This window comes from Danio rerio, chromosome 9 (genome assembly GCF_052040795.2).
Source record: "Danio rerio strain M-AB ecotype USA chromosome 9, GRCz13ab, whole genome shotgun sequence".
In the NCBI taxonomy this organism is placed as follows: domain Eukaryota; kingdom Metazoa; phylum Chordata; class Actinopteri; order Cypriniformes; family Danionidae; genus Danio; species Danio rerio.
Window position 1 is genome coordinate 51695638 of NC_141029.1, and position 24109 is coordinate 51719746.

The 24109-nt window shown below is 37.5% G+C and overlaps 1 protein-coding gene across 2 annotated transcripts in view; it reads left to right on the forward strand.

Moving 5' to 3' along the window:
• Positions 1 to 24109, forward strand: part of csrnp3 (cysteine-serine-rich nuclear protein 3) — a 115350-nt gene continuing 91241 nt past the window's right edge. For both annotated transcript variants that reach the window (XM_087268521.1, XM_087268523.1), the window contains exons 1-2: positions 1 to 158; positions 9936 to 9967. The gene's annotated coding sequence lies outside the window, so the exon portion shown is untranslated. The remainder of the gene's footprint in view (positions 159 to 9935; positions 9968 to 24109) is intronic.

Below are 24109 nucleotides of genomic sequence, written 5' to 3' on the forward strand. Positions count from 1 at the left end.
GCACCATTGTTTCTTCTGTTCTTCATCTGCGGCAGATGCCGGTTCTGCACGAATCCAGCATTCCGGTGTAAAGCCCGTCAAAATCTGCGATGTGTGTATGATTCTCTCCCTCGTGATGAAAGCGCGATCATCTGACGGCGGTGTTACCAGTATGAATGGTAAGTCGCCCGTTTATTCTCTATTGTCAGTTCTGAATGGACGCGATAACGGAGTGACGTGACCGGTGTCGGTTCCCACACGAACATAAAGCGCTTTTAAAGGTGTGTTCCCTGTATCTTTGACAGGCTGGGCTGCAGGAATTATAAATCGATTCATATTATTTATATCATTTCCATGTTCTTCTCTTCGATAATTAATACGCAGAACCGATTATTAATTACTGTTTTATTAGTTTTTTTTATTACCGTAACTGAATTGCTAATAATATACTAAATGAGCTAAAAAGGGCGAACAATGTATAATACTTAATAATAATAATAATAATAATAATAATTATTATTATTATTATTATTATTATTAGTATTATATTAATAGTAATATTATTATTAATAGACACGTTATTTAACACGTGCAAATGACATGTATTGCTATTGTCAGCTTCTTTTTTTCAAGATCTAAAAGCAATTCTAATAAAAAGCCAGACTAATTTGTGGCAAACATGTCAATTTTTGTATTTCAATAAATTTGTATTGATGTCCAGAAATAAAAAGCAAAGTTGAATGTAAATAAGAATGTTGTATAATCAGTTATTTCATCGGTCAGCTGTTTGAAAATGTTTATTTAATTATTTACGTTCTTATTTTTTGTTTGTTTATAAGCAAATAAAATGTAAACCAATATCCTGAAAGCCAGTTGTTGTTAAAAAACATAATAATAATAAATACACTAAAGGGGGTTAATAAATACTATTACTATATATAAATGATACTACTAAGAGATTTTTGCAATGCTTTCATTATAAGAACCATTTCTGGTTCCCCAAAGAACCTTTTAGTGGTAAAGTCTAGATAGGATACAGCGGTGGATGTGCACAACAATAACATCATTTTTGTAACATGTATAACAATATTAAAATTTTACGTAACTGTGACGTTTGGGTTTAGGGTTGGGGTAGGGGTAGACGTTAATAAAATACAATTTATTGGGTAATTTAAAAGATAACATAAATAATACTTGGTACAACTACTGTTTTTATATCACTGTGAGGGTTGGGGTAAGGGGGTAGGTGTTTATAAATAGCAATTAATGGGAAATTTAATAAATAATATCTGTAATATAATAATAATAGTGTCTGACCCAGCAACAAGCCCTTTTAGTAAAAGTTCTGCAAAGAACAATTTTTTTTTCCCAGTGTGATTTTACTACATTTGAATATTTTTAATAATTAAGCACATTCATCAACTAAACAGAACATTTTGTTCAGTTAAAAGGTTTCATCGATGTTCCTCAGGGAACTATTAGGGAACAATTATTTTTAATTTTACATAACTGTCCATCAATAACAAAAGCATTTTAACCATTTCTACATTGAATGCTTTTTTAATTGTTGATTTAAATTATGACATTTATCAGCAGACCTGAAATAAAAAAAGATTTTTTAGAAAACACTAACAGTAAAAATAATTGGCCAAACCAATCTACAATTTACCCACTTCAAATGTTATCACTCTATTGAATGGGTGTTATCAGTGGCTATCAGCTGATAGATATGGGCCAGTAGGGGCCTTCTGCACCTACAGGCTCAGAAGGCTGTTATCATTCATCAACATGATTAATTTAATTATACTAATAGAAAAGACTCCAGATCCAGATCTGTTTTAACATTATTGTGACGCTCGGGTTTACGGTTGGGGAAGGGGTAGATGTTAATAAAATACAATTATGGAAAATTTCATAAATGATAAAAACAATTCTCGTGGTTAATCAGTTGTACTAATAGAGAAGACTCCAGATCTGTTTTTACATTACTGTGATGGTTGTGTTTAGGGTTGGGGAAGGGGTAGACGTTAATAAAATACAATTAATAAGAAATGTAATAAGTAATATAAATAATTCTTGTTAACATACAGCCGCGGCCGTATCTAGCAGCAAGCCCTTTTAGTAAAGGTTCTGCAAAGATATATTTTTTCACAGTGTGATTTTACTACATTTTAATATTTTTATTAATTAAGCACATTCATCATCTAAACAGAACATTTTGTTCGATTAAAAGATTTCATCAATGTTCCTCATGGAACCATTAAGAAACATTTATTTTTAAAACTGTCCACCAATAACAAAAGCTTTTTTAGCCTGTTCTCCATTGAACATTTTTTTTAATTGGTAATTTAAATTATTTATTTAAATTATTATTTATTTATCAGCAGGCCTGAAAAAAATGATTAGGTAGAAAACACTAACAGTAAAAAAAACAGTCAAACCAATCAGTCAATGTGAACATGCGACTGTACATTTTGTACATCAAGTGTGCAATGCTTGCACAATGAATGCGCTATATATATATATATATATATATATATATATATATATATATATATATATATATATATATACAACAGTTCTGTCAGGTTCTCAAATCTGATTGGCTGATAGCCGTGCGATATTCTGCAATATCAGAACTCCTACAGCCTCTTTACCCTTTGTGTATTACTGCGCCCACATACAGCCAACAAAAAGCAGACACTGCAGATCTAAAGTTTAAAAGATGCACTCTCAACTGTTTAACTGTCAGCTTATGATTTGAATCCGTAAGAAAGTAGTTCCTCATACGAAGGGGTTTTTGAGACTCTCCATGTTTGATTTTGTTTTTATATACACGATTATGCCGTCAAACTGTTGTATAAACGCAATATCACACGAGTAGCAGTGCGATATGGCTGTATATCGGCACTGGTGGGGCACTAAGGAAGGCACTTGTATATATTGTTCATATATATATGAATATAAATATATATAGTTGAAGTCTGAATTATTAGACCTACTGAATTATTAACCCCCCTGTATATTTTGTCCCTAATTTCTGTTTAACAGAGAGTTTTTTTTTTTTTTTGCATAATAGTTCTGATAACTCATTTCTAATAACTGATTACTTTATCTTTGGCATGATGACAGTACATAATAGTCTACTAAATTTTTTTAAGATACTAGCATTCAGCTTAAAGTGCTATTTACAGACTTAACTAATTAGATTACTTAAGTTAGGGTAATTAAGCAGGTCATTGTATAATGTTTTTTTGTTCTAAAGACAATCAGAAACATATATTGCTTAAGGGGGCTAATAATTTTGTCCTAAAAATGGTGTTTAAAAAAGTAAAAACTGCTTTTATTCTAATCGAAATAAAAGAAATAAGACTTTCACCAAAATAAAAATATTATAGGAATTACTGTGAAAAATGCCTCGCTCTGTTAAACATCATTTGGGAAATATTTAAAAAAAGAAAAATCAAAGAAACAAACAAAAAAAAAAATCACAGAAGGGCTAATAATTCTGACTTCAACTGTATATATTTGTTTGCATGCTTGAGGGAGTAGCTGTATGGCAATGATGTGCGTGACCCCTCTCACAACCCTGTTCTCCTGCCACTGAGACTCAGTGAAGCAGAGCTCCGAGAGGAGGCAGGCTGCCATCGCATCTCTCCCAGAGAATGTGCAGCTGTGTCAGGCAGTGCTCTCTGCTTTGCCCCCCCTCCCCTGGGAAAACTCCCTCCAGTAATGAGGCAGCATTCATAAAGGGTCTGCGTCGGCCCACTCCACTGCCATCACTGTGATGGCTGCTCTTAGCCATTATTGGAGGGAGAAAAATAATAATGATAATAAGCAGAGTGATGATTGTAAAGCAACGTTTTTATATTACAGTATATATAGGCTGCAGTCGTGCTGAACTCTTTCCCCTTATACATTGAAAAAAAAAGTTTTTTGCAAAATTATTGCAAACAATTTATAATGGCTGAATTTAAACAATTTAACTTGGTAACAAGTTATAATAACTACACACTATCAACCATTTATTAGGCATTAGTAAATAGTTAATTCATTATCTGGGAGGCGTTTTCTGAAAACCATCATTAGGTATCTTAGGTCACAAGTTTTATCATTACAAACATAGATAGTTGATTTAGTGTTTCCCAAATCCGTCGTTCCAATGCACATTCGCAAACTGCGTCGCAAACTTGTATTCTTGGCAACTACACCTCTGGAGCTGTAGTTAGAAACATAGTTCCTGGCTTTGTTCTATTCCCAGTTATCCCCCTATGCCCTATTTGTTTAGAACCTTCTAACATTTAAACTTGGAATGATTTAAAAAAAGCATTAAGGTCATCTCTCTTAGGTGTCATTTGCTTTCAAAATATTTTTTAGATCAGTTTTAGTGATGTTCATACAATTGTGTTTCCTTCGCAGTGCACTTTTAAAAACATTGATCTCATTTTGAACATAGCCATAGCTCATGACGAAAGCTATAGGTGACCTATTATCTAAAAGCAGAATTTACATTACGTCTCCAAAGCTTGTGAAAACAAAAAAACATAGCATACGTTAATGCTTTTAATTTATAGTAGGTTAATCTTTCAAGCATCTGTACTGTATATGACATGGCCCTGCTGGTTAGAACATTTCTGCAGTGGTTTGCATGTGTCAAATTGTAAAAGTAGACTTTAAAAAAATAAATAAATAAAGAATATCCTACTTAATAATAATAATAATAATAATAATAATAATAATAATAATAATAATAATAATAATAATAATAATTTCCATCATCATCATCACCATCATCATCGTCAATATTATTATTATTATTAAATAAGGATTTTTTTAATTTCCTCATAAATAATACATATTAAATTTAATTTCTTAATAAATCGCCTCATAATTTATTTATTTATTTATATGATTTATATATGAAATTAGAATATTGGTAGCTTTTGTAAGTTATTTTATGTTTTAGAATAGAATATGTAATGTTCTCAAGAATATTAGTAAAGCAAACATTGTTTCTTTATGTGCTGTTTACATATATTTCATTTAATATGGCAAGCAAGTGCATGTTTATACCAAAACTAATGTTGGATTTTACTTTAAATGTGTGTGCGTGGGCAAGGCAGTGGTGCAGTAGGTAGTGCTGTCGCCTCACAGCAAGAAGGTCGCTGGGTCGCTGGTTCGAACCTCGGCTCAGTTGGCGTTTCTGTGCGGAGTTTGCAAGTTCTCCCTGCCTTCGCGTGGGTTTCCTCCGGGTGCTCCGGTTTCCCCCACAGTCCAAAGACATACGGTACAGGTGAATTGGGTAGGCTAAATTGTCCGTAGTGTATGAGTGTGTGTGTGAATGTGTGTGTGGATGTTTCCCAGAGATGGGTTGCGGCTGGAAGGCATCCGCTGCGTAAAACCTTGCTGGATAAGTTGGCGGTTCATTCCGCTGTGGCGACCCCGGATTAATAAAGGGACTAAGCCGACAAGAAAATGAATGAATGAATGTGTGTGCGTGTAAAACAATATAATTTGCACAAAGGAATTATGGGTTTCTTCTCTAAAGAAGTTGTCACCACTCCGTTTAGAGCATCATTATGGGCGTTTTACATTATAACTAACGTGGTTCAAATGATGGATCTGCGAAGAGAAACAGGTTTTGGGAAACACACATCACTACATTGGTCTATTCCCAAACTATGCATCATACTATAATATTTCAGCTGCTAGTTTCATCGTTGTTTGGGAAACGCACCCCTGTTGAGCACTGACTCTACATTAATAAATGTCAGTAGGCAGTTTATAACTGCAGATACAAATGCTCTATTCTTGACTTATAAGCATGTATAAGGTGCATAATGATTGTGTTTTCATACTTTTTTAATAATTTATTTATAAGTATCGCTTTATTTACAAACCAGTTATTTATGCATAGTTGATGTTGTTTTAAGATCATTCAGAATGAGTTATTAAATGATAAATAATCTATCCAAATTAACATTTATATATCTTAATATTTAGGCATATAATGATAGTTCATTTGTACATTAGTAAATGCTTTATTAGCTCAACTTCATCCAGTTATGTGACCTGATCTAAAGTGAGGACTATTTATGCTTTTTAAATCCCTAACAAATGACAATAAAGGCTCAGTTATGTTCTAAACAGGAAAAAAATAAAAAATAAATGACTTCATTAATTTCTATTCATTTGAAGATACACAAATGAAACTGAATCAAATTAAAAACGTTTGCAATCTTAACTAAAATAAACTTACTGTGCAGTTTAAACATTGCTAAATAACACTAAAAATGTTGCATCATCATTATTTTATACTCTGTGTGCTCTTTATGTGCTCCCTCTGAGCTAAATAATAAGACAAAACCAAATCTCCTACCACAGTTATGCTGATGACTTCAGTCCCACTGATAGCCTCTGCCAATGCATGGATGAAGTGAATAGTTGGATGTGCCAAAACTTTCTTCAGTTAAACTAAGAGAATACTGAAGTGATTGCGTTTGGGAACAGGGATGAGGTTATCAAGGTGAATGTATACCTTGCCTCTAAGGGTCAAACAACAAAAAATAAGGTCAAGAATCTTGGTGTGACTCTGGAGTCAGATCTGAGCCATGTCAAAGCAGTTAGTAAATCAGCATGCTATCATCTCAAAAACATTGCAAGAATTAGATGCTTTGTTTCCAGTGAAGACTTAGAGAAACTTGTTCATGCTTTTATCAGCAGCAGGGTGGATTACTGTAACGGCCTCCTCACTGGCCTTCCTAAAAAGACAGTCAGACAGTTACAGCTAATCCAGAATGCTGCTACCAGAAGCAGGAAATCAGAGCACATCACACCTGTCCTCAGGTCTTTACACTGGCTCCCAGTTACATTCAGAATAGATTTTAAAGTATTATTACTTGTCTTTAAATCAATAAGTTCCCTAGGATCTCAATTGATTACAGATATGCTCACTGAATAAAAACCTAATCGATCACTCAGATTATTGGGATTAAATAATTGAGAAATTCCAAGAGTTCAGTCAAAGCAGTTTAAATCAGCCTTCAGCTAACAGCACCCCCTGCTGCTGGAATTAACTTGCAGAAATGATCAGGTGTGCTCCAACATTAGGCACATTCACCTCAAGACTGAAAACACATCTGTTTAGCTGTGCCTTTACTGAATGAGCACGGTGCTGCTTCCGACAGATCGCACTATTATATATTTATTTTCTTTTTCATTCTTTTATAACCTGTTTTAACACATTTTAAACTGTTTTTATCATTTTAATTCGTTTAATCATTTTTTATGTTGTTGTTTCTTTTATTCCTGTTTATGTAAAGCACTTTGAATTACAATTGTGTTTGACATGTGCTATAGAAATAAACTTGCATTGGCTTATATTGTTAAATTATTATATTATTGCTGTTTACTCCACATTTATGTTGTATGTTGACCCTCCTGTTATTCAGCAATAGTTGATTTGATACTGAGCCTTTAATTGTCCTTAGCATAAATAATCTTCAATTTAGATTAGGTCACAAAACTCGATGATGTTGAGTTAAGAAGGCATTTGTACAAAGTAACCATCATTATATGCCTTAATAATAAGATATATAAACAGTGATTTCAATATTATTAATTATTTACTATCACATTCTGAATGATCTTAAAAACGCCAACTACTCTTAAATACAAATGGTTTGTAAATATTGAGGTACTTAATTTAGTAGTAAAAAATCTGTCAAATTATGAAAGTACAAATATTAAGCACATTACAAATGTGGTTATAAATCAAGAATACAGCATTTGTATCTGCAGTTATACACTGTTTACTAACGTTTATTAATGTGGAGTTAATGTTTAACAGATGATGAATTCACTATAAGCAAATGCTTATTAAATGATTCATAATGTGTAGTTATTATAAAGTGTTATCATTAACTTTAGTCATGTACAACTTGATTTGTTTGTTTAAATTCAGCCCATAAAATCAACATAGGCTCATTCTGAAATGTATGTACTGTTAGGCAGCATTTCGTCTTTAAAATGAACAATACGGGGTGGTACTGTTCCTTTTCGTGCTTACCAGTTGATTGTTTAGCTCCTTGTGGACGGCATTCCCACTGTTACCAGTTGGACCAGTAGCTCGCAACGTATGTCGGCGGATTTAGGACGCAGAGAGACCAGAGAGGAACGGTTACAGAAAGCCAGTGGCGCCCGCAGAAAATTTTCTTAGGGGTGGCCAGAAGAGGCCACTCCAAATCTTGGGGTGGCACACAAATAATAATGTATTCAGTGTAATGTTATATTTTTGTTTTTGGTAAATGAAAAAATGTAGTTTTAATTCATTAATTACTCTTGAAATATTGCAATTTATTCCTTTAAATAGTTCAGCAAGTACATGTGCAAACCAAAAAAAAAAAAAAAAAAAATATATATATATATATATATATATATATATATATATATATTTTTTTTTTATATATATATATATATATATATATATATATATATATATATATATATATATATATATATATATATATATTAATTTTAAAAACACTTTTCATATATATATATATATATATATATATATATATATATATATATATATATATATATATATATATATAGATATATATATATAAATAAGTTTTCTGTTATTTTTACATACTTTTATTGTACAGCATACAGTATATGCCATGTATAATGTTAATGAAGATTAATTCATTATTAAAACAGACTACTGAACAATTTGTAATAAAGGCATCCCCCCCACTACTACATTGTCATTGCTGTCTATTGAAGATGAGTGCGTGCTGTCAACAGCGATCGGGGAGGGGGAGGGGCAGTGAATCAGCTACGTCAGTGGCACCAGTTAATCCACAATAATTTAATGGCTGCAGTTCGTTCGTTCGTTGTTCGTTTAAATATTTTACATTTACGTAAGTACATGTATATTAATAATATCAACAGCAAAGTCATTGGGGTGACCACAGGGATGGCCAGAGTTTACACAGCAGGTAAGACAAAAACAAAAAAATAAAATAAAATAAACAAGTAAATAACAGGGTGAGAACGTGGTAAAATCTGAAAACGTGGTAAAAATCGAGGCTTTTCTTCTCTGGATTGCTTTTGAAAACACTGTCGGTTGGATTTAGGGAAGTGGGTGAGCGCTGGTCAATTGTTGCTTTTGAAAACACTATTGGTTGGGTTGAGGGAAGAGGGTGGGAGGGTCAATCGGTGCTTTTAAAAACACTATTGATTGGGTTTAGAGAAGTTGGTGGGCGCTGGTCAATCATTGCTTTTAAAAACACTGTCGGTTGGGTTTAGGGAGGGTGTGGGAGGAGGAATCGTTCAGGCAGTCAGGCAGGCAGTCAGTTGACATCGGCCTCTGGTGGATTTAGGTGAGACCAGTAGGCGCGGATGGCACGTGTGAGAGGAATTTGAGATCTAAAAAGCATACACAGCAGCATCTAGTGGATTTGCAGAAACGGTCACACTTTATTTTGATGGTCCGTTTGTTAAATTTAGTCACATTGCATCTACATGACAAATAATTCTAATTACAATGTAAGTAGACTGTTAGGTTGGGGTAAGGGTTAGTGTAAGTTGCCATGTACTTGCAAAGTTTCTTATAGTCATTTAAATGTCAGTCTACAGTCTACTAATACTCAAATGGATCATCAAAATAAATTAATAAATGTTAATGTTAATAAATAAATGTTACAGTGAAAACAAAAACTGCAAAAAAAAATGTACCTCCTGGTACGTATTTGGCACTCTCCAGAAATGTACATAGGGGTACATTTTCAGAATGAGCCTGGGTTGATATTGACTGGGTTGAATTGTTTGCAACCACCTAAACCTTTTAATAATTCAAATGAATTTTTTATGTATATGCAATCATAAGAGTGGTTTTAATGGACAATACTGGTTTTAATAAATCTTCATTTATTTATCTTTTCCTGCAGAATATTAAAGCCTGTTCCTTTCTGCATTTGAGGTAAGAGAATGGCTTTTTTATTTTGAGGCTGTTTGTTTTGTACTATGTTCTCGGCTCACAATGTGCTTTGTGATTACCTGTATAGACTGTTTGCTTGGTTAAAAATGTACATTTGTGATAGGAATGCATCAATATTATCACTGACAAGCTTATGAACATTTATGAAACATGCTTATTTTCTTGGAATCAAACCCACGCTTTAGCAATTAAGCTACACTAACATAACAGCTTCATTGCTTTTCATCATTCATTTGTTAATTTTCCTTCAGCTTAGTCCCTTTATTTATCAGGGGCCGCCAAAGCGGAATGAACCGCCAACTTATCATGTGTTTTACACATTGGATGCCTTTCCAGCTGCAACCCAGTAGTGGGAAACACCCATACATGCTCATTCACAGTTATACACTACGGCCAATTTAGTTTATTCAATTCACCTACAGTGCATGTCTGAATCTGGAGCACCCAGAGGAAACCCACGCCAACACGAGAGAACATGCAAACTCCACACAGAAATGCCAACTGTCCCAGCTGGGACTCGAATCAGTGACCTTCTTTCTGTGAGGCGAAAGTGCCAACCACTGTGATGCCTTACTGCATTTCAATCCTGCTAATAGTTGATCAATACTAAGCCTATGTTGCTTGAATTATGACATGAACCGGCATAGCTGTTCTGAGGTCGCTTCAGCTCAAGCCTGAGTTAGCATTCATTACATTCAGATTTGCTTCTTATAATGCCTCTGGCCAGATTAATAATTAACATTGGTCATTAGTCATTTGTGTTCCTGAGGAAAAGTCAACATGAAGTCAGTTTGCAATGCATTTAAGCTCTGTAATGTGACATACGCTACCAGGGCCGAAGTGGGACTCCTTTTCAGCCCTGGAGTTTCAAGACTGGCCCACTTCAGTTCATGACTGACTATATTAAAATAAAGTAATTTCTTATTCAGTACTTCAGTGATGATTTATTTGAACAGTTAACACAATGTAATGTTTAACAGTATCAGAATCTATTTTCTGTAAGAGTTAGTGCTCATAAATAACCAAACCTTGTAATGAAAAAATATCAAATGAAAACAAATATGAATTAAGCTGCATGTATAGAATAAAGACTCAAATCAAATGTATTGAATTTTCTCATGACACTATCACGTCTTTTTCAAGGAAACAGCTGCTTTATAACTTCAAATATTTGTCATAAATATGAGAACATTAAACTGTAGCTAAATCTCCAACTATATTCTTTAAAACATCACAATGTCCTTTTCTGCGATATCTGAATTTTTTTTTTCCCTCTCCGCTGTCGCCACTGGCTCGCATGGTTCAGGATTGGTAGAGCTACGCATCGATGAATTTGCTCTTCAGTGTTTGAACTCTCAGTAATGATTAAATCACACTGAACTGAGCTAAACTGAACTGAACTGAACTTAAACACTAAAAACTGAACTACACTGTTCCAGTTACTATGACCATTCATGTGAAGCTGCTTTGACACAATCTACATTGTAAAAGCGCTATACAAATAAAGCTGAATTGAATTGAATTGAATTGAATATATGTTGTAGAAGCCTATGTGTTTGAATTTAATACCTAATGTTATATGATGCATTTCAGTTTTGAATATTTTTGTTTTGAATTGATTGCATTTGGGAACTTAGAATATTTATGTTTTGTTAAAAACTGTGCGCATGCTCTTTTAACTCAAATCTGACGGCAGTGCGTACTTTAGAAGACACAGAGTTGCACAGTTTACTTTACCGCATCCGTGATGGGTGAAATTTGAGGTTATATTTAGTTTACTTTATTTTTATGTTTATGCATCTCTGAGTGAAGGTTAAAAGTCATCATTTGACTAGAAACGGATTTCATAGAATTCTTCGTTGGACATCATTAACCTGCAGGCTGCATTCTGCTCATGGGGCTGCGAGAAAATAAATAAGAGTAGAGCTGCGATAAAATAATGAATAAAAAGAGTGAGGCTATGGATAAATAAATAGATGAGTGAAAAAAGTGCGACTGCTCAGAGTGCAGGCAGTTAGGGACACCGGCCCTCTTGGCCAAAAAACGGACCGGCCCACCAGGAATACTCCCAGTTTTCCCGATTATCCAATCCGGGCCTGTACGGTTGTAACGAGGATCCTGACACGGAGGGATCCATTTGCAGTATTTAATAGACACAGTCCAATCACAATCATACAATACACACTAAAGTGCGAACTCACATCAACAGTATGCAATAATGGTCGAGGGGCTGGCGGCTGACAGACACAGTGTGATATAGCAGGCATAGATCAGTGGCAGGCGGCGTGGTTCAGAGTCTAGATTACAGGCATGGGTCGGGGGCAGGCAGCGTGGTTCAGAGTCCAGATTACAAGCAAGGTTCGGGGCAGGCAACTCAGAGTCAGAAACAGTCCGGGGTAAAGCACAGGAGATCAGGCAAGGGAATAACACTCAGAGATGTTAGCCGTGGCAGAACAAGACTTCGCACTGAACTGGTGTTTGAGCGTGGCTTAAATCAGGGAGCGTGGGTCGTTAATGGGATGGATGACAGGTGTGTGCGCAATCAGTTTAAGTGGATGATGTAATGCTAGAAGTCCGGAGATGGTGGCCTCTGCTGGCCAGCGAGGGGAATGACTGGGACCGAGTCAGTAACAACGATACTATTGTTAAGTGAAACTGAAAATTGTACACAGAATTATGGCACAGATGTTTTATTTATTTACTTGTTTTACTGGAAAAATTACATTGAGACTAAAAACTAAATGATTAATTGTAAGAATATTTAGCTTTGTATCATTTCAATTTAATTAAACACACATAGAGCGGCACGGTGGCTCAGGGGTTAGCACTATCGCTTCACAGCTGGTTCAAGTCCAGGCTGGGCTAGTGGCCATTTCTGTGTAGAGTTTGCATGTTCTCCCCGTGCTGGTGTGAGTTTCCTCCGGGTGCTCCAATTTCCCCCACAGTCCAAACACATGCGCTACAGGAGAATTTAATAGGCTAAATTTTCCATAGTGTATGTGTGTGAGTTAGAGTGTATGGGTGTTTCCCAGTACTGAGTTGAAGCTGGAAGGGCGTCTGCTGTGTAAAACATATGCTGGAATAGTTGGTGGTTCATTCCCTTGTGGCGGCCCTTGATGAATAAAGGGACTAAGCTGAAGGAAAATGAATGAATGAATGAATTAAGATCCTTCATCCACTAAAAAGGACACTTGATTGGATTGAGAGATGTTTGATTTCATGACGACTTTAAATGCAGCTCTGATTCATTCTTCGCTCATACATTGAGTCCACTGAATAAAATCCCGTCTGCTACACTTATTGTTCTTCCTGCAGAGTGAGTTTGTAGCTGGCTTGTAGTCTTCAGGGACACGCATGGCGTAACTGTGTGACAGTTTAACTAATTAAAGTCTGTAGCAGTGTGAGGTGCAGAATGTGTGACTGGGAAAAGATTGGTCCATAGAGGCCAAGATGTATTCAATATTAGCAAGAGAGAGAGAGAGGGGGAGAGGGAGAGAGAGACTCTGTGGCTCTAAATGTGCTACTGCAGCTTGTTATAAAGATCCTTTGTTGCAAATCCACCAGCTTCTTTTGACATCAGGAAGAGACCAGCTGAGAGTGGCAGTGCTGCACAGCATGAGCAAACACACACACACACACACATATACACACAATAGTGTGTGTACATCTTTGCAGAGGCTCTGTCACATCTGTTATTCTTAAAATATACTAATTAGGGGTTTGCTAGGGTAAGCATCATTATTACCATTGTTAATATCTGAAGTATTAAACTTTGCATGGGTTTTGTCCTTTTTATGCATCATACTATTGCAATGATGGCAGTATATCTGGAATCTGGAATAATCAGATTAATTTAACTTGGAGATGGATTAAACTTAAAAAGGTTAGAGCTGAAAGTTTTTATAAAAACTTGTCTTAGCAACAACCATGAACATCTGCATTACAATGTGCGAACACCTCCTTAGCAACTGCACAGCTATGCCACAATAATCACCTATTGCATCCTACCAAAATCATACCAGCATTCAAGTAGCGCTGCATAGCAACATTTTGCAACACCTTAGCAACCGCATAGCAGTGACCTGGCAACCACCAGATGACCCCTGGCAACCACATAACAACATGCTAACAACACATAAGCAATTGCATGGTGATGAACTAACAATTGCCCTGAACACCCTACTGCAACATCCTAGCAACTGTACGGCAATATTCTAGCTCAGACCACTCAGAACACCCATTAAAATGTATAATATCCTGCTAACAACTGCATGCCAATGCTCATTAAATGCCAACAACCACCTTGAACACCCTAATAAACACAACACAATTCTAACAACACCTTAACAACTGCATGTCAATGCCCTTGTAGCTACCTGTACCAGCATACCAACAATACACCAACATTTTAATAACACCTTAGCAACTGCATAGCAGTGACCTGTTAATCGCCAGAAGACCCTACCAACCGCTTAACAACATGCTAACAACACCTTAGCAATTGCATAGCATGAACTAACAACTGCCCTGAATACTCTGGTAACTGCAAGGCAATGTTTTAGCAACCACTCAGAACACACATGTAACTGTCTAATAGCAACAATACCTTAGCAACTGCACACCAATGATCTAATCTCCTTCAACTCCATAATGACTACATAAAATCCTAACAACACCTTACCAACTGCATGACAAAGCTCAAGCAACCACCCAAAACACCATAACAACTGCTTAGCAACATGCTAATAAGATCTTAGCAACATCATAGTAACAATATACCATTACCTTAGCAACTGCATGTCAGTGTTTTAGAAGTCTCCTATACCAGCCTAGCAACTGCATACTTATATTCTAATAACACCTTAGCAACAGCATGGCAACATGCTAACAACACCTAAGCAACTGCAAGGCAACATACTAACAACACCTTAGCAACTGCTTGGCAATGCTCGAGCCACCACACAAAACACCTGCATAGCAACGTGTTAATAACGCCTTAGCAACAGCATGGCAACATTTAACTTACACTTTAGCAACATCATGACAATTCCCTCGCAATCGCATGCCAGTACTCTAATAATAACAGCATAACAACTGAATAACAGTGACCGAGCAATCAACCAGAACACCCTGGCAACTGCATGTCAATGTATTAGTAACCTTCTATAACACCCTAGCAACTGCATGGCAATGCTCAAGCAACCACCCAAAACACCCCAACAACTGCATAGCAACATGCTAATTAGGTCTTAGCAACATCATAGTAACATTCTATCATTACCTTAGCAACTGCATGTCAATGCTTTAGCAGTCTCCTATACCAGCCTAGCAACTGCATACTTATATTCAAATAACATCTTAGCAACAGCATGGCAACATACTAACAACACCTTTGCAACTGCATGGCAATGCTCAAGCAACCACCCAAAACACCCTAACAACTGCATAGCAACATGCTAATAAGATCATCTTAGCAACATCATAGTAACATTCTACCATTACCTTAGCAACTGCATGTCGATGCCTTAGCAATCTCCTATAAAACCTTAGCACTGCATACATATATTCTAATAACACCTTAGCAACAGCATGGCAACATGCTAACAACACCTAAAAAACTGCAAGGCAACATACTAACAACACCTTAGCAACTGCTTGGCAATGTTCGAACCACCACACAAAACACTCTAACATCTGCATAGCAACATGCTAATAACACGTAAGCAACAGCATGTCAACATTTAACTAACACTTTAACTACATCATTGCAATTCCCTCGCAATCGCATGCCAGTAATCTAATAATAACAGCATAACAACTGAATAACAGTGACCCAGCAATCAACCAGAACACCCTAGCAACTGCATGGCAATGCTTAAGCAACCACCCAAAACACCCCAACAACTGCGTAGCAACATGCTAATAAGATCTTAGCAACATCCTAATAACATTCTACCATTACCTTAGCAACTGCATGTCGATGCCTTAGCAATCTCCTATAACACCCTAGCAACTGCATACATATATTCTAATAACACCTTAGCAACAGCATGGCAATATTCTAACAACATCTTAGCAACTGCATGGCAATGCTCTAGCAACCACCCAGTACACCCTGACAACTACATAGCAACATGCTAACAAGATCTTAGCGACAGCAAAGTAACATTATACCAATATTTTAGCAATTGCATGTCGATGTCTTAGCAATCTGATATAACAACCTAGCAACTGCATACATAAATTCTAATAGCACCATAGCAACGGCATGGAAATATTCTAACAACACCTTAATAACTGCAACGCAACATACTAACAACACCTTAGCAACTGCATGGCAATACTCAAGCAACCACCCAAAACAACCTAACAACTGCATAATAGCATGCTAATAAGATCTTGCCAACAGCATGGTAACATTCTACTAATTACCTTACAAACTGCACGTTAATCCCTTAGCAATCTCCTATAACACCCTAGCAACTACATACATGTATTTTAATAACACCTTAGCAACAGCATGGCAACATTCTAACAACACCTTAGCAACTGCAAGGCAACATACTAGCAACACCTTAGCAGCTGCATGACAATGCTCTAGCAACCACCCAAAACACCCTAACAACTGCATAGCAACATGCTAATAAGGTCTTTGCAACATCATACTAACATTCAACCATTACCTTAGCAACTGCATGTAAGTGCCTTAGCAATCTCCTATAACACCCTAGCAACTGCACACATATATTCTAATAACATTTTAGCAACAGCACGGCAACATTCTAACAACACCTTAGCAACTGCAAGGCAACATACTAACAACACCTTAGCAACTGCTTGGCAATGCTCGAGCCACCACACAAAACACCCTAACAACTGCTTAGCAACATGCTAATAAGGTCTTAGCAACATCATACTAACATTCTACCATTACCTTCGCAACTGGATGTCAATGCTTAGCAATCTCCTATAACACCCTAGCAACTGCATACATATATTCTAATAACATCTTAGCAACAGCATGGCAACATTCTAACAACACCTTAGCAACTGCAAGGCAACATACTAACAACACTTTAGCAACTGCATGGCAATGCTCAAGCAACCACCCAAATCACCCTATCAACTGCATAGCAACATGCTAATAAAATCTTAGCAACATCATAGTAACATTCTACCATTACCTTAGCAACTGCATGTCAATGCCTTAGCGATCTCATATAACACCCTAGCAACTGCATACATATATTCTAATAACACCTTAGCAACAGCATGGCAACATTCTAACAACACATTAGCAACTGCATGGCATTGCTCAAGCAACCACCCAAAACGCCCTAACAACTGCATAGCAACGTGCTAAAAACACCTTAGCAACAGCATAGCAACATTTAACTAACACATTAGCAACATCATGGCAATTCCCTCACAATAATAACACCTTAAAAACTGAATAACAGTGCCTCAGCAATCAACCAGAACCCCCTAGCAACTGCATAGCAACAAGATAACAACACCTCAGCAGCCGCATGCGTGGAAAGTATCCAAAACACATTATTACTGCAGCAATGAGTTTTTGCACAGATTTGATTTAAATAGGCATCCTCTTGAACATGTATTTCATCAGCAATTTATTCCCATACTCTCACCTTCTATATTTCCTTTGGCATTTATTTTAGAAGATGTTTTTTTTCCTTGTGGGGATGAGGAGATTTCATCATGGTTTGTTATTCCTCTGGGGACATTTTCTAAAAAACCACAAAATCTGCCCACACAGTCTTACTGTACAGTATACAGGCTTACACAATGGATGGAGGCACACATTCACATTCAAGACTATACAGTATATGCAATTATAATATCATGCGCACACACTCAAAAACAGGCCCAAGATGAGAATGCTGTCATTACTCACGTCTCCTATGTGCTTTCTTCAGTGAATGTAAAACGAGACGTTACAGAAAGTCCAAGCTGCTTCTGTACCAAAGTAGACGGTGATTTAAGGTGTGTTCAAACTTGTCAGGCTGATTGGATTAAAACAAACTCTGCTCTGTTCATTTGGATTATGTAAATAAATGTAAGCTCTGCCATCAGAACCCAAACAAGTGGACTAAAATTGCTGACAAGATGGTTCTCAGTGTACTTATGAATTAACTCTGCTGCTCGACTTAGTAGGATAAACATTTTATTAGATAAGAAAAGATGCACATAAACACTTTTACGCAACACAGGCTCATTCTGAAAACCTAGTCCTGTGGACATTTCAGGAGGTCACGCATTATATGCAGCCGGAGGTAAGTATGGCTGCATTTCATTTTTTTAAGCAAACGCTATGGGGCCGTATGACGCCGTTCCTTTTGGCACTTACCGGATGACCGCTTACCTCCGTGTGGAGGGTTTTCCACAGTAGCCAGCTTGTCTAGTTAGCTCGTCGTGTACATCGGCGGACTTGAGACTCGGAGAGGAGCTGACCACGTCAACAGGGTTCGAGTCCGGGGAAGAGCGGTTCCAAAAATCAGGTAAGACAAAAACAGAATCCAAAAAATGAAATGAACAAGTGAATAACAGGGTGAGAATGTGGTAAAATTCTAAAACATTGTAAAAATCAGACGAGGGCTTTTCTTTTTCTGGACAGCTTTTGTAAACCTTCAGCTGGGTTTAGGGAAGTAAGCGGGCAGGCGGGTCAATCGGTAAAATGGTCGGGTTTGGGAAGGAGGAGGGTGGGTCGGTCAATTGGCCGGTCGCCTAGTCAATCATTCAGTCGACAGCCGCCTCTCGCAGATTTGTGAAATCAAAAACTGCAAAAATACATACCTCGTATTTCGCGGTCTCCAGAAACGTCCACAGGACTACGTTTTCAGAATGAGCCTGGGTTGCTTTAACGATCAAACACTTTTTCGATGGAAACACTTTACTGAACAAATTCCAGTAGGCACATTAAAAAAGGTCATGTGATTTTGTTATAAGAGATCTTGTGATGATAAAAATGTGTGTGAATGGACAAAGCAGCTTGCTGAGCACATTTTAAAACATGTGAAACCTTTTGTTTATTCTAAAACTCTGTAACTATTTCAGTATTAGTGGTATTATATTATTTATGACCTTCAGACTGTCAAGATTTGTCTTCTGTGGCGCAACTAATTTATTAAATAAGGAAAAGATTCACGCAGCTTCTCCTACCACAATACATTTTATTTTCACTTTTGATATTTGGTGCCAGTTAATCAGGAAGTGACGATTTTGTTCTCTTTGACTCATTGGATGGAAACACTGCTTTATACGCATGTCTTTTATGTGATAATCCAATTTTGGGCATAAATTATTAAGCTCAGCTGCAAAATATACAACCCGGGCTCATTGTGGAAACGTGGCCCCGCGGACGTTTCTACGGACGGCGAGATACGTCCCGGGAGGTACGTATTCGAGCGGTTTTTGTTTTCGCCGGATCGGCCGACCTGGCCACCCTCCTCTTCCTCCTCCTCCTCCTCCTTCCCTAAACCCAAGTGACGGTTTGCAAAAGTCGTCCAGAAAAAAAAAAAGCAAAAGCACTCGTCTTTGATTTCAACCGCGTTTTCGGATCCCGCCGCGTTCTCGCCCTTATTTTTCGGATTCTGTTTTTCATTCTGTTTTTCATCGTCCCCACGGCCGGCTCCTCCTCCTCCTCTGGGGCTTCCGCTCCGCCAACGTAACGCTGTGAGCTAAGCGGACAAACTAGTTGCATCAGGAAAGCCCTCCACTCGGAGGCGAGCCGTCGGCCGGCGAGCGCAACGAGGAGGAGCGGAGTGGCGCCACACCGCCCCGCAGCATTCGCTCGAAAAAAACTAAACGCGGCCGTACGTACCTCTGGCCAGTAAATTGCAGTCTCCAAAAACATCTGCCGGGCTACGTTTCCAGAATGAGCTTGGGTTGAAAACATAAAATCCATTTTATTTTTGTTTGAGTGATGTGAAGATATGATCTTCACCCTTGAGTTTTAGTCTTTACAGTGTGAACACTAAGCAAACCAGGACCAAATGACCAGCAAAGCTGAAGTATATAAGTGAAAAAACTCTTGGTGCTAAATAGACAAACAAAAGCAGTAGGGGTCCATCCAGGGTTTCCATCCTAACATGAAACGATTCTCGACGACTCCACTCTGCGCCTCAAGTCCTCCAACATACGTAGCGAGCCACTGGTAACAGTGGAAAAGCAGAACACATTGAAAGTAAGCAATCAAGAGGTAACGCAAAAAGAAACGGTGACATACTGCCCCAGAGCATTCGTTTTAAATATGAAATGCAGGCATATGTTCCTCTGGCTACAAAATTTGCACTCTCCAGAAATGTATAAGGGGCTATGTATTCACAAAGAGCCCCAGTTGATTTTTAATGATGATAAAAAAACAACATTTTTGTGTGACAGTCTGTCAAATATCTCCTCCTTTATTTTGGTTTAAAAAAAATAGTAAATGTTGCGTGTTGCATTGCCATGAAACTGTGTAAATGTTGACAGTTTGCATGTCTCGACTGAACTACTGCTTTAATTGCGACTGAAACGCATAGAAAAGCCAGATCTCTTGCCTGCGCACCTTTCAGATGTTTTCAGATCATGATCCAAGAGCTTCTGCGTTCACGGCACTCTTGACTGCATCTGTTTATCCCTTCACATCTTCCCCGGGGGAGCATGATTTAATTACTCTATATGACACACTGAAAGGACACGGCAGCATTTACAGAATGGATTTCCAGGCTGCTGGGAGGGGCTGATTAAGCTGGGTCATTTGAATAACTAAATCTTCCACGCGTGGCTCTAACCCGTGCACAGATGGCAGTGCTGCCAGAGCGCTGAATCCTGCCCATTAAAGATTCACAAGAGAGGTGGCACAACGCTTTCCCTGATAACAGCCCAGCTCTCCGTCTCTCTCTCCGCATGACGTCTTCACACATGCTCTTACGTGCACGCAGCCAAATCAATTTGCCCCCCTTTTGTATAGGAATGGTGGAGATTTACATGTGCATATAACCGTGACTGGCGGGAAGTCTGTTCATATGCACTTGTAAGACGTAAGGGTGTCACGATCCTCCAAATCCTCGATTCGATTACATTTTCTATTCTAAAGGCATGATTCAATTCGATTTTCGATTATGAATAATTAATTAATGACCAATTAATTATTTGTAGCCTACCGTTTAAACTACCTGACCTGCATGGTCTTTGTTTTACCCATAAACAAAAATCATACAGTAAATGAATAAAGGCAAGATGCATACATAATTACCACCTGTCAATCACTTTTTCTGCAGGACTCGTGAATAGGCAGTGATCTGTGTCGTTATAATGGCGTCGGTAAAAAAAGACGCACAACCAACAGGAACCAGCCAACAGTATCTGAGGTGTTCGCTAAAATGACTAAGTACAAGTGAGTGAAAGATTAAAGCAGTCCTCTGACTGCCTGGACCTGCTGTATCGAGCGCATGGCTGTGTGCGTCTGTGTCTGTGTGGTCACGTGATGTGCATTTTCAGTGGTAGTGAGGAAGAAGGTCTGCTCAGAAATGCTACACGCCACTGTGGATGTCAAATCGTTGTCGTTTTAAGATGCCATTTAAAAACAAAGACAGTGTAAACAGGGCCTGAGTGTGAACTTTTCGCAAGCGGATTTGCAACGGGGGCGGGGGGAGGATCGCAATGCCAGTTTTGTCTATCGGACGAACCATACGTAATACGTACATAGCAGAGCTTGCAAAACTGTGTTTTTTTGTCGACAACACGAACGTTGTCAACATAACTCACTGGAAATCCAAAATGCTTACACACCGGCGACTTCATTGAAAGAGGAGAGGGTTTAAGCTCTGTCGACGGGTCTCCTGCTTCTGCAGTTTAACAAGCACTACAACAAGCCTGTTTTTTTCCCGCTTGGCAAGCCAAGCTGACGTGACATGGGGGCGTGGCAGCATCAACGATTCTATTTTTTGATTCGATAATTGAAATTGAGCATAAATTTCGATCGATTCCGATTAAAAATCGTGACACCCCTAGTAAGACGCCTTCGGTGTGCTTACGTGGACAACAATATTCTGATTAGGGCTGCACAATATTTCCAAGAGATCGTTTATATCCTTCAGTATAGCTCTGTTTAATTCACTTGTGTGATATTACAGTCATTTTACCTTTGTGGTAATGATTTTGTTGTTGTAAATGGGATGTTATGTCACTAACAAGGTAATCATTTTCACGGATGTGTAAATGTGGATCGTCTTGAAACCAATGTGTAAATATAGACATTTATATTAAAAAACAATGAAAACGTAGCCCTATATACATTTTTGGAGATTGTGAATTATGTAGCCAGAAGTATGTATAGTAAGTAAGTAATTAAAACCCTGCTGAATTGGTTAAAACTCACACCTGAGCAATGCATGTGACTTCATTCTCCATATGAGAGGTGTCTTCAAGCTGCCATCACCAAAAAAGTAACTTCATTTGTAAGCTAATTAGCTTTGATTTTTGTGCATATATGGATTTCTTTGGATGTTACCAATATCTGGTGAAAAATTGAAGCTAACAGAACCTGTAGAAATAAGTTTTTTCCGAAAAATTATGACGCTTTTTAAAACATATTTCCACCACTGTACTGTATATTCTTGTGTTTTTCTGTTTGATGCAATCTAGTGACTGAATAATATCTAAGTGCAGCCTGTAACAAACATATTATTCAGTCACTAGATTGCATCAAACATAAAAACACAAGAATATACAGTACAGTGGTGGAAATATGTTTTGAAAGCGTCGTAATTTTTTGGAGAAAACATATTTCTACAGGTTCTGTTGGCTTCAAATTTTCACCAGATATTGGTAACACCCAAAGAAATCCATATATGCACAAAAAGCAAAGCTAATTAGCTTATACATGAAGTTATGTGTAATAAACTGAAATGATGAAGGGAAAACGTATTGAACACATGAAGAAAGTGAGGTGTAGAAAGCCCAGACAGTAGCTAAAATCTCTCAGTAGTCCTTTAGCAACCCTCTGCCCTTCGTCAGTGTAAATGAATATCAGCTGCTCTCAAACTCTCAAACGCTTTCAGAGAAAGAAAATCAAGCTGTAGAATGGCCCAGCCAATCACCTGATCTGAATCCAATAGAAAATACAAAGTAAATCTCAGATTTAATAGACGAGATTCACAGAACCATCAAGATTTAGACACTCTGTTGAAGTCTGTAAGAAACTCCCACCTGAGCAATGCATGTGACTTCATTCTTCATATGAGAGGCGTCTTTAAGCTGCCATCACCAAAAAAGCCTCTTATATAAAGTGTTAAATACAAATTTAGCTGATTTTTGGGGTTTTTATTTTTATGTTTGTATTGTTTGGGTTTTTGCCAAAATCTGGTTCAATTCCATGTCAACAACTCCTTTAGAAAAAACATGACCTGTTCAATCCCTCACTGTACATATGCATATTAATATACTCACCGATGGTCAAGATGAAGTACCCAGATGAGCCCGTGTTATTAGTTTCAGCAGTTGTTATCTGGGAATAACATCTCTGCTTGAGCAATCAGAATCAAGTATTTCAGAGAGTCATGTAATAACCCCATAATACATAAACATGATAGGAATATTCTAAAAGCAACTAATTTAATCTTATAATATTGTCTAATTTCAAAGATAAGGTAAATAATTCGATTACTGATGTCTATGTGAACCTACCCCTTGTAATAAAATTATTGTGACCCGGTGGATGTATAAACCAGCAGCTCGTGGATGGACGGTTTGATCGATGATCGTGCCCTGTACTATAACACGCATGCATGGCTTCAGGAAAAGGACTGAAAAGGGAAGAAAACCCAGAGAGAGCAGGAAAGAACAGCGTAATCTGTTTCTGATATACAGAGCAAACGCAATGAGGAGAAACAAAGCCGTTTCCAGCCTGCCGGCTACAGCAATATTGTGGTAGTGGAGTGAAACACACAGGGTGGTTTCTGAAGCCGCGACTCTGGGCCATGTTTTTTTGGGCACAGCTCCATGCTTACATTTCTGTCTCTGATATGTGAATTCTTTCAGATGTGTGGCGAACTGCACACTGCACAGCCAACTTACTAAACATTAATGATAAAATGCAGGACGGGGGACTGCTAGACCAGT